The sequence below is a fragment of the Lynx rufus genome, unplaced genomic scaffold (genome assembly GCF_022079265.1).
Source record: "Lynx rufus isolate CCGP_SWC_20201006 ecotype Redwood Valley unplaced genomic scaffold, mLynRuf1.p SCAF_5, whole genome shotgun sequence".
Lineage (NCBI taxonomy): Eukaryota > Metazoa > Chordata > Mammalia > Carnivora > Felidae > Lynx > Lynx rufus.
This window is the reverse complement of record NW_025814867.1, coordinates 47,723,524-47,737,100: the sequence shown is the minus strand read 5'-3', so window position 1 is coordinate 47,737,100 and position 13,577 is coordinate 47,723,524.

Here is a 13,577-nt window from a genome sequence, read left to right as displayed (position 1 = left end):
TTAAGCAGAATTTTCTTACGCCCTCTGTTCTTACACCTTTCAAACCTCTTCTGCAAAATGCACAGTTTCTCACAATATACTCAGGACACTTCCTAACTCCCTGGTGTTCAGTCCCTAAGAGGAGACGTTACTTTGGTTTTGAATGCCTTTCTCCTTGGAATCCATTCAGTAAGTTTTGTTCTTTCTTCAGAGGGGAGGGGAGGAAAAAAAAAAACTAATTGGGCAAAAGTGGAGGCAGAAGTCTGTGAACCCCTGAGTTAATAAATTTTATCCATATTAACATAGAATAAGTGTGTTGTTTAAGAGGAATATATAATAAACTTTGATTTGTCTTTTCCTGTTCTCTTTAGGGGATGGTAGTGAAAGTCAAAATTTAAACTCTAAACTTAGATATGCCAAGAATGTACCTTTTTTTTTCTTTATAATTGAGGTAAACTTTACATTCAGAAGAGCCCTCTAAAAGTCTTGCCACTTTTTCCAGTTTTAAAGTTTATTTTTGGTGAAATCTATCTCCATTCAGGATAGACTCAGTCTATTCTATATCTAAGCTTCCTATCAGGGCTTCCTATCCCCTTACTAGAGATCTCCCCTAATCCACCTCCTTTTCAGTCACAGGGTCATGATTCAAGATGGCACACTGCATATAGTTAAATTTCTTTTATCTAGAGTCATAAGTTGTTAACATATACACTCTATTTTTTTATTTTTATTTTTTGCTAAACCATGTAAAAAGTAGAATATTTAGAACATAACACTTAATTCTATAATACCTAGGCACACATCTCCTGGGAATAAGGACATTCTTTTACTTGACAAAATACCTGTATAAACTTATTAAATCCAGTATCAATATTATGGTGTTATTTAATATTCAATTCACATTCAAGTCTATTCCAGTTGTCCAAATGATGTCTTTTATAGAAGAAATGCTTTCACCCCTTTCTGCTGTCCTCTGTCCAGCCGGGATCTGGTCAAGGATTATAGATGTTTCTATTGGCAGTCAAATGAGATAATTTAATATTTAACCTCTGAGCTGGTTTCTTAGTTCTAAGTTCAGCTCAAATTTTCACACACTCATGGGCGTTCATTCCCAAGATGCTTCTAAATTGGCATATTCCATATTGTGGTAGTTAGATTCCAAATATGGCCCCAACAATTTCTGTCTTCCTGTATGCACACTTCGCTACTCTCCTCTTGAGTCAAGGTGGGCCTCATGACTGGCTTTGACAAATAAACAGCACGAGAGACTTTCTGGGACTTTTGAATCCAGATCTTAAGAATACTGGTAGCTTCTACTTCTTGTCTCTTGGAAAATGTTTCTTCTTGAGACCCAGCTGCCATGCTAAAAGGAAGCCCAACTGTCCATGTGGAGAGTACCACATGTAGAAGAACTACAGTTGCTGGCCAACGGCTGCAGCTCAGCTCACATCTGGTGGCCAGCACTAACTGACATTCACATACTATGTACATTTTAGATTTTCCAACCATCCCAGCCCCCCATCAACAATATACCAAGCAGAATTTCACAAAATCCTGAAAAATTATAAATTGTTATTTTTTACTACATTTGTTTATGTAGCAAGAGATCACTAAAACATACACTTTACAGTTTATGAATCATAATCTATAATAGAGTCTTACATGTAAGATTATAGTCCAAAAATGTCATGGCAAAAAGAATAGGAGATGTAAGTTTAGGCCAATGACAAAGCCTAAAATATTATTCAGTGACTCGAAAGAGTTTTTATTCATATGTACCAGCAAATGAATAAAAATGTTACCAAAATGGTATCATGCTTTAGATACCATGTTGTAGCCTCATTTTATAATTGAAAACCATATTGTCATATCAATAACTATAAATTTTTATTATTTGTATATGTTGCAAAGTATTCTATTGTGTGAATGAACCATATTTAACGTTCCTCCATTTCTGGCTCTATAGGCTCTTTCCAGATTTTCATTATTATAAACACAATGAAAACATAATAAGTAAGTTCTATAATTCTTAACATCTATCCTTCTATTTCTTTGAATAATTGATGAGTCAAAGATCATGAATATTATTAAGCTTTTGAATATAAATTCAAATTGTCCTCCAGGGAAGTTTATAACAGTTTACATCCTCAACAGCAGTGTTATGGAGGTCCTATTTTCCTACTTGGCATACTTCTGCAACATAAATTAATATGTAAACACATGATTACCCATGATTTTTATCTAAGATGAGAGCGAAGCATTACCATTCTTCCAATCCCATTCAGCTGACACTCAGGAAGTATAAATTGCTGGGATTTGCTCAAATATGAATGGATTGTCTTAAAGATATGCCACTCAAATTACTTCTCATGATGTACACAGTTCCCAAAGCTCCATTGTTTACAGAGTCTATTTGAATTCTCTTGTCAATATCCAGACAGTATTCAAAAGAGCACGCAGTTCTGAACTTACCCTTGCAAGAGGTCTTAGAAGGGTCTGTTCTCAGCCATAGCATACCTTCCTCCCTTGATCTCCAGGATTCCTAAACCGGTTTTGGCATGAAATGTGTTCTGTGTGGTGTGAATGCGTGAATATCGTCATGGGAATTTTTGAAAACAAAATTAAAGAGGCAAAGGCATAGAATAGTTTGCTAATATGTATTTCATACAGAAGCTGGGCTTTGTAACATCCATAGCATCAGTGGATATTCTGATAATTAAGCCTGCATTTTCTTGTTTCACTATCTCCAATCTCAGAATTTTCTTTAGTTCACCTTACTGGCAAATAAGAGTATTCCTGATCACATTTATTTTGGGAAGGTTTTCTTTTTTTGAAAAGGTTCTGTTTTCAACTCTGGGATTTCCCCACTTAGGATTTTCTGGTGGATTTCTGCTATCTGGGTGACAGGTGAGACCTTTCTGCAACAGTGGAAAAACAAAGTAGAAACTGCAAATGAACTTTGCCAAAAGGTCAGCCAGCAATAATAAAGAAACTAGGTCAAGCAGGCAAGTTAAGAAATCGGAAAGATAAAATACACCATAATATTATGTTAGTCCTATGCGTTTTCTCCCTTAACAAAATAAGACAAATTACTAAAATAAGACCATGTAGAATAAACACAATATCGTGACCTTTTATAAATTAAGAAGTGAAATAACACAGAACAGCCTGGTCACAAAGAAGGAAAAATAGGGAACTAGAGTTGCTCTTTTGGGTCTTTTTTATCCACCCCCCAGCCCCCCACCCCCACCACCATGTGAGAGAACATGGTGGGTGGGCAAAGAGAATCCGGAAAAGACAAACCCTCCCTAGAGTCTGGAATCTTTCTATTAAAAAAATCAAGATGATTTACAGATAATTTTATCTGTCTTAAAACCTTTCCACAGAGGAACACAGATCTCTAAGCAATTTCATGCTTGCTATCAAGATGGGGAAGCGAAAACTCTCTTAAAAAACACAGTCAATCAGAGGCAGAATTGGTCACAGAACCCTGCTGTTATTTTTTCCTCCACAGTTCTCTGATAATTTGAAGAGGTTTCTCTTTTTACTGGGAAGAATAAGGAAGGAAGGGGGACCTGTAGGAATATTTGCACTCACCTGAGTCTTCAATTTAAATGAAACCATAATTTCAGAGGAGGTGATTCAGTATGTTTTCTTTCCTTTTTTTATTAATAAAGTAGACTTGATGTATACTGTTTATGTTTTCTTAGTTGGAAATATCTTTTCTAGTTTTTCTTTTGTTCCCGTGAATCCTTATATTTTCCCTCTAGCTCTAATTTTTTTTTAATATTTCTTTATTTTTGAGAGAGGGGGACAAAGGATCCGAAATGCGGCCTGTGCTGTCTGCTGAAAGCCTGAGGTGGGGCTGGAAGTCACAAATTTTGAGATCATGACCTGAGTCGAAGTCAGATGCTTAACCAACAGAGCCACCCAGGTGCCCTTACTTGGTTTTTAAAATAACTTTAACTTACCTTAGGTGCAGAAGCCAGCATGTATGAATCAAGATTTCATAGAAATTATTTTTTAAGTGTGTTTTGAAGTCATTGTTCATGACTCCAAAGTCCTACATAATCTGCCCCTGACTAGTACTCTGGACTCATCTACTCTTCTCCTCTTCTGCTTCTTATACATCTTTCATCCTTCAGCACTCCAAGCCCACTCCTGCTTCAGGATTTTGAAGGTCCTGTTCTTTCTGCCTAGAGGATTCTGTCCCGAGTTTACATGCCTGCCTCCTTCTTGTCATTTAGATTTGCGCAATCTTCTTTATTCAGAAAAGTTTTCCCTTTCATCCTCTGGTCAAATTATAATTTTCAAAAGATGAAAAGATTATCATATTAATGCTGAATGAATATTAAAATTTTAACTCAATAATAAAACAATAATAAAGAAAATTGGAGGAATAAATGCATATGTATCACTCAGGAAAGGTATACTGAAACAAATTTCCTTTGTTAGAAACAAAAATGGTTATATCTGATAGGTCAATAAAACCATGAAGTGTGGGGTTATCTTCTCTGCCAGATAGAATCCATTCATTGGTATTTCAATTGGACAATAGTCTTTATCTTAACATATAGCATTGAAGAGTCCGGACCCTAAGCATTACCAAACACTAAGTCAAACAAAGATATATCTCCTAGAGAATGACGTAACTCTTGGGTGGCTCTGACAGTGGTCTTGCATAACATTTAAAGACATGTGCTATGACTTGGATAATTTGTTTTCTTAAGAAAAGGCAAGGAAGGCTCTTACTCTCTGGTCTCTCTCCTTATTTATTTTTCATTGCACTCATTACTATATAACACCACCAGGTCATTCTCGTTTGTTGGATTTCTTTATTACTTTGTCTTTCCACTATAACGTGCTACCTAAGAGCAGACTATTTGCCTTTCTCTCCTGTAACCCAAACCTTAAAATAATGCCTGACATATAATAGGTGCTCAGTAAATGTTTATTGGATGACAGGGCGCTCAACAATATCGTGGTGAAAGTGGCAAATGAACAGAAATTAGAAAGCAAGGAAACTGAGTATCTAGTTGAAAATTTTGTGAAAGCCTGCACAAATGAACAGAAAAATAAAAGGCAACATATAATAGTGCAGAAAAGTATATCTACTGTGTCAGAATGACTGGCAAGATGGTCACTTCCACAGAAAAATATTATAACTTCCAAATGTTGAAAATATGACCAATACACAGGAATATTTATGGCTAAATTGATGCTAAAGAAGCTCTGTAATGATAAGCCCCTTTAAAAAATTTTTTTAAGTTCATTTTTGAGAAAGAGACAGAGCGTGGGCGGGGGAGGGGCAGAGAGCGAGAGGGAGACACAGAATCTGAAATAGGCTCCAGGCTCTGAGCTGTCAGCACAGAGCCTGGAGTCAGACTGGAATTCAGGAATGACAAGATGATGACCTAGGCTAAAGTTGGACACATATCTGACTGAGCTACCCAGGTGCCCTGATAAACCCCTTTTAAATGACATTTAAGAAGTATAAAATATGTTTCAATGTTTATGTCACAGAATTGTATTATGGTGTATATGTTTATTTTAAGAGACAGTGGACACTTGAAATTTACTTAAAGCAAAAAAACATCAAGTACCTACTTTGTGTAAGGCAGACTATCTCTCATGGTAATTAATGACATTTGGCCTTTGTTTTTCATGGAAACTTCTTTCTCCTAGTCTGATAAGTGGTAGATAGAACTTAGTTATTTAGATATTTGTTAAGGATCGCATTTGTGTATGGCAGAACAAAAAGGGAGTTAGCACTTTCTCCTTTCTTTCGTTTTGTCTGAATCTTATTAACTCAGTAATGTGTGGATAATGTAATAGAAATTCCCCAGAAGGTTGGGAATTTATACTCTCTCTCTCTCCCAGTGAAATATGACCTTTTCCCCAGCAGTATTTCCCTCTTTATTATGTTTTCTGCATTTAGCTCTTATCATCCCAGAAATTAACTCACAGATACCTGAAAATAGAATGGGGAAGAAGGGGGGAATTTTTTGCTATGTATAATTCTTTAGAAAAAATTTTCAGCCTTCTCCCAAAAGCAGAAATAAAGAAAGAAGGAAATGTTAGGTTTATTTGAATGGATATATAAAAAGTAAACACATTTTATCATATTCAAAATTCTTCATTTAAAATGTATGCATGTGTGTAGAAATCATGGGAAGCTTGATAGTGTTATTTATTACTTAAATTCCTGCTTAGTTTTATAATCATTAACAATTATGTTAAACTTAAACATTATTTAACTCATCTGGGATTGCATGGTTGTCGTTGGGTTTGTACAAAGAAAAATAATGTAAAAGTGCTACCACAATAGAAAACTGGCATTTCTTTTCATGTGATCAGGATACATATTTTTTTTTTCTAATTTGGGTGGCAGTTAGCAATATTAAGCTTTCAACTTAACTTTCATTTTCAATAAAAGTAAAACACAGAAATTTCCAAGCCCTCTAGTAATTATGTGTTGTATGGTACTTATTCATTGACATGATAACTCTGTGAATAATGGTTAGTTTATTTTTGAGGAATTGAAAACCTTTTTATAGAATCTCACAGTCTTCAACAAATTTTTTTTTTAAAAAAGCAAGTTGCAGATAAATTGCACCAGTATGATTTTTTTAAATTTGTTTTAAAGTTTATTTATTTATTTTGAGTGAGACAGAGAAAGCACAAGTTGAGGGGCGGAGAGGGAGAATCCCCAGCAGGCTCTACACTGTCAGCTCAGGGCCCCACATGGGGCTGGAACCCACAAAACCATGAGATCATGACCTGAGCCAACACCAAGAGTCAGACACTTAACCCACTGAGCCACCCAGGAGCCCCTGCACCAGTATGATTTTTATATAAAATTTGAAGACATGAAAAAATAAACATTATTTTTAAGGGATTTTTTTAACTTTATTTATTTTGAGAGATAGAGTGCACATGCATGTGCTCATGGGAGCAGAGGAGCAGAGAGAGAGACAGAATCTTCACATTGGCAGTGCAGAGCCCAAGGCAGGGCTCATTCTCACGATCAACCGACCAACCATGAGATAATGACCTGAGCCAAAATTAAGAGTCAGATGCTTAAACGACTGAGCCACCCAGGTGACCCATTTAAAAAAAATTTTTTAACATTTATTTATTATTGAGAGACAGACAGAACGTGAGCATGGGAGGGGCAGAGAGGAGAGGAGACACAGAATCCGAAGCAGGCTCCAGGCTCTGAGCTGTCAGCACAGAGCCCGACGTGAGGCTGAACTCATAAATCACGAGATCATGACCTGAGTGGAAGTCGGACGCTTAACAGACTGAGCCACCCAGGCCCCCCTCCTTTTTTTTTTTTTTTAAATTTTTTTTTTCAACGTTTTATTTATTTTTGGGACAGAGAGAGACAGAGCATGAACGGGGGAGGGGCAGAGAGAGAGGGAGACACAGAATCTGAAACAGGCCCCAGGCTCTGAGCCATCAGCCCAGAGCCCGACGCGGGGCTCGAACTCACGGACCGCGAGATCGTGACCTGGCTGAAGTCGGACGCTTAACCGACTGCGCCACCCAGGCGCCCCCCCTCCTTTTTTTAAATTTGGTTTTAATGTTTATTTCCCAGGTGCCCCATTTTAAAGGGATATTTATATAAGTAGGAAAGCTATTAAGAAAGGCAAAGAAATACATCACAAAATTCAGGATAACTTACGTCTCTGTTAGGGAGGGCTGTGTAATCATGGAAGACAAGCAGGAAGCTGAAAATACATTGAAAACTTATAGTTCTTAAGCTGGATGGGAGCAGGGATGTTCTATACCTTATACTTTACATCAATACATTATATATGTATGAAAAGATAATTCATAGCTTTTAAAAATGCCTTATATTTTTGTTTTCAGTACTCTGTTTTCATTGTTACAGCACACTGACCATCCTAAAATTCCTCATTTATGAACAGTTAAAATGCCAAGCAGTACATTTTTAAATTGATGGAGTAGTACCTAAAACAGTTTGGGCTATTCTCTCAGTCAGGAGGAAAATAGAAGCAGAAAATCCCAGCAGGTGTGAGAAACTGAGTGTGCAGCCTACCCTGGGGGCGTCTGGGGGCTTCTTACAGGTAGCCTGGAGCCTGAGGCGCCTGTGCAGGCTAGGGTAGAAAATCTGCAGCCATCCCACATAACACTGGGACTTTGGCAGTATTGTGCATATGAAAACAGATCTCTAAGAAAATCCTTTTAGTATTGATAGACTGAAGAGAAAACTGTCTCATCTGTTTCAACTAATGGGGAAAAAAAATCAATCATCTATATGGGATTTAGCCAGGGTAACCCAGCCCTCACAAACCTGGAATCACATGTCTTTGGGGTCCCAGCATACTCCATGAAGAATCTTTAATTAAAGAGGAGTGGATGATGTACCACCCTCAGCAGGCTAGCGCAAATAAGGCTTCTTTGTCTGCCCTCACAGAATTCCTGCCAAGAATTTGAAAAAAAATAAGGATTTGTAATTATTAATATGCACATGCATGCCCACACACACACACACACACACACACACACACACACACACGGAAATAGGTGTCAGCAGCCATACCAAACAACAAAACCAGACAAGGACTTCAGATACTGGAATTATTAGATACTGAATATAAAGTAAAATATATTTCCTGTGTTTAAAGATATAGGGGCACCTGGGTGGCTCAGTTGGTTAAGTGTCCAACTCTTGATTTTGGCTCAGTTCATGATCTCCTGGTTGTGAGATGGAGCCCCGTGTTGGGCTTTTCACTGAGCGTGGAGTCTGCTTGGGATTCTCTCTCTCCCTTTGCCCCTCCCTTGCTTGCTCAAGTGTGCATACACATGTGTGCACTCTCTCTCTCTCTCTCACACACACACACACACACACAAATAAACAATTAAGGATATAAAAGATGGAATACAAAAAGATGTGTTAGGCAAAAGAGACTATCAAAATGACCAAACATATTTGAAAAAAATGGAACTACTAGAAGTAAATATATAATAACTGAAATAAAATAGATGGCTTAAACAGATTGAGCCAAACTAAAAGGAGAATGAATGAAGTGAAAAATAGGCCTGATGATATAATGTGGTATGTGCTATGGAAAAAACAGAGCAAGATCAGGGGGATCAGCAGTACACGTGGAGAGACAGAAGTTGGGTGCAATTTAAAGAGAGCAGTCAAGGGCACCTGGGTGGCTCCGTTGGTTGAGCATCTGACTTTGGCTCAGGTCATGATCTCATGGTTTGTGATTTCAAGCCTCGCATAGGGCTTGCTGCTGTTAGCACAGAGACTGCTTCAGATCCTTTGTCCCCCTTTCTCTCTGCCCCTTCTCTGCTCATGCTATATCTCTCATGAATAAATACAACATTAAAAAAAAACTTAAAAAAGAGAGAGCAGTCAGAGTAAGAGGTGTCACAGAGAAAGAAGTGAAGGAGGTAGCCACATGGATATTGGAGGGATCAGTGTTACAGGCAAAAGGAACAGCAACTAGTTGAAAGTAGAGCCATGGGGTACCTGGTGGCTCAGTCAGTTAAGCATCCGACTTCAGCTCAGATCATGATCTCCTGGTTCTTGGGTTCAAGCCCTCCCCCCGCCCCCCTGAGCTGTCAGCACAGAGCCTGGAGCCTGCTTCGGATTCTGTGTCTCCTTCTCTCTCTGCCCCTCCCCCACTTGCACTCTGTGTCTCCATCTCTCATAAGTAAATATTAAAAAAATTTTTTTAATGGAAGTAGAGCCAAATCAACATATATATATATATGATAGTGAAATTACTGAACTTTGAGGATAACACAAAGATTCTATAAGCTTCCAAAGAGAGAAAAAAATACTGTCACAGACAAAATATATGGAATCATAATGACTTCAGACTTCTCAATAGTGGCACTGAACATGATAAAATTCTAAGCAACCATCCCAAAATTCAAAAGGAAAATTCTATATAATTCTCCACAGCCAAACTCTCCCAATCAGTGTGAAAACATTTTCAGACATACAGGTCTCAAAATTTACCTTCCTTGCTCCTTTTGCTTAAAAACTTTTGAAAAATGTAGTCCAGCAGAATGAGGAAATACACCAAGAGGAAAAAAAAAATTCTGGTAGAGAAAAGAGTTGATCCAACAGGAGCATAGTAAGGGGAATCCCAAGAATGGTGCAGAAGAGGGATTTCACATGAAGGCTGTGCATCCAATAAAAAACACCCATTGTAGTCTGGGGTGGGTTTGATGACTCCTAATGGGACTTCTGCAGAAGGAGGAAACTGAAAGAATACCAGATACATCTGACATCTTAAGAAGAGATCTAGAAAACTGGCAAAGGTTTTAGGGCTATATTATTTATAAGCGCATAGAAAACATAGCATATGAAGAGGAAGGAGGTCCATATTAGTGAAACAAAAAGTTGTGCGGAAAACTTGGTCAGTCATGGTTCTCCACCTGCCTCAGTTGTGAATGGAGCTCTCATAAGTCATGATGATGCAAACACTGCTATGGGTGGGAAATAATCCTTGGGGACTGAGGGAAGGCAACGAAGGGGCTGAATGTGGTAAGACCGAGGCTAAAAATCAAAAAGTAGCAACAGAATATGTTCTTTAGAGAGGAAGTTATAATTTCCAAAGCACCTACATCAGCCACCTGATTGATGAAAAGAGGTGAAAATGCATGCAGGGAGTGGAGGGGTGGAGATGATGGAGAAGAGGGAGGTGTACTGTTAGTTTTCTTAACAAGACTCAGTATGATAGTGCTTTTTTTTTTTTTTAATTTTTTTAACGTTCATTTATTTTTGAGACAGAGAGAGACAGAGCATGAACGGGGGAGGGTCAGAGAGAGGGAGACACAGAATCCGAAACAGGCTCCAGGCTCTGAGCTGTCAGCACAGAGCCCGACGCGGGGCTTGAACTCACGGACCGTGAGATCATGACCTGAGCCGAAGTCGGCCGCTGAACTGACTGAGCCACCCAGGCGCCCCAATATGATAGTGCTTTGAATGAAATATAATGAGAGACATGGATGTAACTTTTCTAATAGCCCCATTTAAGAAAAAGTAAAAAGAAACAAGTGAAATTAATTCAGTAATATATTTTTAAACCAATATATCCAAAATATTTCTATTGGTAATCATTATAAAAAATATTAAAGAGATTTTTAACTTTCTTTTTTTTAATATCAAGTATGAAATTCAGGATATACTTTATACTTGGAGCACATCTCAGTTAGGACTAGTCACATTCCCAGTACTCAGTAGCCCCACAAAGCTAGGACTACCTTATTTGACAGTGAAACTTTACATACACATATAACTTTGGTAAATTTTAAAAACTTAGGAAGGCGCACTAGCATGGAGAATTTGCCCCACTTATTTTGTGAATGAAGAGGTGCACTAATAACATCAAAAGGGGGGACAAAACAGTGGAAAAGGTCAGGAAAAATGGAACTTCCTAAGAAAACCTCTTGAAAAAGTGAAATCATGGGTTATTCATTCACCATCAGAGCATGGAACCTCATCACCCATATGGACTACTCTTTATATATTATTCATGTATGTTTACAACCCACTTCCTTTATAGGTGAAGAAACCAATGCAGGTAAGTGACTTGCCTGAATTTATTAAGCTAATATGCAGCAAGTGAGATTCGAATTCAGACAGTCCAACACCACTGACCGCAAGCTTGGTCACAAGCTTCACCACATGTGAAGCGCTCCGAAAGGGGACTTCACCGGAGTGTGGGGGGTGAAGTTTGTTGAAGATAGTAAATGTCTAAAGTATATTACTCACCTTGATCTTAATGTAATGCCTACCCACACAGTGGTGAAAAGACCATCAAGATGTTTCTGCTTCTTTTTCTTGATGGAGTGATTTGGAATAAATATTCCTATTTTAACTTGTTGAAGCTGTGCCTTTGAGTGAAGTAATTTGGTTTTAGTCTATGTAGGCATTGAACGCAGTTTGAAATAGAAGGGTTGCATTTCTCAACAAACTATCAATGTCTTTCAGGGGGTTATGCAGTTAGATGGAGTCTTTTTAACTAGTGAATTTCCTTCAGCAAATTAATTCAATTGTATTGACTTTCTATTGCTGTCAACAAATTACCCCAAAATGTAATGGGTTAAAACAATAAACATTACCTCATAATTTTTTGAGTCAGGAATCAAAATGCAGTTTAATAGGGGCACCTGGGTGGCTCAGTCAGTAAAGCGTCTGACTTCGGCTCAGGTCATGATCTCAGTTTGTGAGTTTGAGCCCCGCGTCAGGCTCTGCTGACAGCTCGGAGCCTGGAGCCTGCTTCAGATTCTGTCTCCCTTTCTCTCTGGCCCTCCCCCACTCACACTCTTTGTCTCTCTCAAAAATAAACATTAAAAAAATGCAATTTAATAGTGTGTCTCTGACCCAAGTTCTCTCACAGGGCCACAGTCATCTGAAAGTTCAACTGCAGAGGGTCTGTTTCCAAGACCTGTAATGTTGGAGGGCTCCGGGAGGGCTCAGGGCTCTTGGATCCTGACAAAGGGAGTCATCTCTTAGCTGCCTGTGCCTCTCCACTGGGCCACTCACTCCATGGCAACTTGCCTCCCCCAGAATGAGGGCTCTGAGTAGGGCTGATCACAGGAAGACACAAGTCATAGTGATTTCATCAGCTTCACTCAGATGTCATATACCATCACATTTGCTATTCAAGTCACTAGATCCAGCCCACAAAGAGAAGATATTACAAAAGGCATAAATACAAGGAGGCAGAGGTCATTTGGGCCAGTCTAGAGACTGACTGCCACAACAACAAACATAAAACATTTTGCCCTTTAAAAATATGCAATTTCTTTTTTCATGCATTTATCCACCAGTATTTACTGAGTATGAACTTTGTGCCAAGCCCTAGAAATCTGGGGAAAAAACCAAGCATTCTCATGACCTTCCTAAAACCTACAAGCCAGTGTCCTCGACATTAAACATCTCAATTTTGCTTTGATTAAACAGCAAGAAAGACGCCAGGAGCCTCTCAGTACTTTTTCTCAACTATCGTGCTTGTAAATCAAATACTGATGACCTTTTGGTAAATATGAAGAATTACCCTGGTCTTCCTAGGTCATAATTATGTTATAGCCCTTTACTCGGATCTCTAGACTTCCTACCTCAGTCAGAACCTGAGTGATTTACTTTAATTTCTGTAGTGACAATATAATGTAAGGTCTGCAGATCAGAAGTTTGAGCTCCTCCAGCTGTAGAAAGAAATGCTGCTTAAGAATTTAGTTCTTTGGATGAGCACTGGGTGTTGTATGGAAACCAATTTGTCAATAAATTTCATATAAAAAAAAATAAATAAATAAATAAAAGAATTTAGTTCTTTGACTCTCTCTCTAAACTATAAACTGACAGAAAAATCTATGAGGTCAGCGAGGTTCTATTCAGATCCCATGACCACTCTTTGTCCTCTAACAAAAAACTGAAGTTTTTCACAAAAACTGAAACCAGGATGATTTCAGTGATTGCAAAATAAACATATTACCGGTGATTAAAGGAGCCTGTGAATTTTATTTCTGGAATTCTTGAAGTTCTTTCTGTTATCCTTATCAGTATCTTCCCTCAGTGGATATTTCATCCAGTCCCAAGTACC